Below are 1704 nucleotides of genomic sequence, written 5' to 3' on the forward strand. Positions count from 1 at the left end.
TTTTTCTGTGGCTTATTTGAGTAAAACGGGCCACGGGGAAGGAATCGCATACCTTTTTAAAAAGGGATTTACTGAGCTATTCTGGTAAATTCCCTGGTATTTTTAGTAGCTTGATGATACGTTTTGCTCCACTAAAACTACTCTTAGCCATGGATGGGTGAACCAAGGGAGAGGTTTTGGCTTTAACGCAAATAACGGTATGCCGTTTTTCTTTCAAAACGAGGGTTTCTTCTGTGTTACCAGCGTGATTATTGAGGTTCAGCGTGTTCATTTCTACTCTTTAATCCTATCCCTGTTTATCCAGGCCCGGAAGAAAGAATCTCTTGATTTCCTTCGCCTGAGCGAGGTGCTGTGGTTCGGGGTGTGAGTTCGGGGTTGGTGTATCTAGGAGCTGTGGTCACCTGAGACGAGGGCTGTCTGCTGCGACTTCCCGCCAGTCCAGAGCTAAGTCCCCGCGTGTTCCTCTCTCATGAATGAATTGGGTATTAAAGGAGAATGGCAGAGCAAGGAGCATACACTGGGTGCTTAAAATTAAGTTTCTGTGCCGTGCAAGAGCATGAGAAGCCGTGGAAGATCACGTATTCCCCCTTCTTAACTAGATCTCTTCGGAAAAAGCCATGCCTGTTTTGTAGGTGGGAAACTACGCTCTCCTGAAGGGTTTGCGTAGGGTGGGGTGTCTTGGTTTGTCTCTCTTTAAGATGAAATACTTGCGAGCTTCTCCCTCCCCAGCCAGGATCTGCTGGTGTGAAACCGAAACCACGAACTGGCAGGGCAGGGTCGGGCTCCTACAAAGCAAACAGCAGCCACCAGCCCTGTGTAACACAGGGGCAAGGCCAGCAGCTCTCGAGCTAAAGCTTGCCAAACAGAGCCCGTGTGTCCCTGAACCAGCTCAGTCTAAGACTTCAGTTTAGGCTGAGTTCAGTATAAAGTTCAGGCTTTATACTGGGGAACTCAGTTTTCCAAAGACCCAGCTTTTACTCGAGCTGTTAGAAGGCAGCGGCAGCGGCTGGAGCTGACCTTCCCTGCACGATGAGCCTCTGTAGGTCCCAGAGACGCGGCAAACGAGCTCGCCCAGATGAACGTCCCCTTCGCGTGCAGAGCGTGCAGCGACACCAGGCTCACGCGGTGATGCCGAAGCGACGTTCGGTTTCACCTTTGTCACCCGTGGGCTCTACCGAGCCACCTCTGGCTTGCAGAGCGGTTTTTCCTCTTACCCTGGAAGCGCCGAGAAACCCTTCAGCTCTTCGCCTTGTGTGAGCGGTGAACGGCCGGGGTGTCGTTTAAGTGACTCTTCTCTTTGTGCTGTTAATTGTTTCAAAGCTTACTTTGGAATTAATTAGGTTTCTCAAGGAGAACTGCAGCAGCAAGGCCTTCGCTACCCGTGTCTCGTATTTACGGCGCTCCCTGTGAAGCAGAGTCCTGTTCGCTGCTCAGCTCCGTGGAGGCACCAGTGCTCCCGGGAGAGGAGAGGTGGGGAAGAGGGGAGGCAGGTACCCGATGGACAGCAAGGTTTTGGCTGTGAACTAAGCGACTTCTGACTGCCTGCTGCCACCGAAAACGGAAATGAGGTTTGCCCGATGTGGATAATTCCGTGGTTATTTCATAGTTTATAAGTGCAGTCTTGTGCTGAGAAACAAGGGCTTGTTTCCCCAAGTGCTCTGTGAACGTAAGAGCTGGCTAAAGACACTCACCAATTTATCAACT

The sequence above is a fragment of the Phalacrocorax carbo genome, chromosome 7, assembly GCF_963921805.1.
Source record: "Phalacrocorax carbo chromosome 7, bPhaCar2.1, whole genome shotgun sequence".
Lineage (NCBI taxonomy): Eukaryota > Metazoa > Chordata > Aves > Suliformes > Phalacrocoracidae > Phalacrocorax > Phalacrocorax carbo.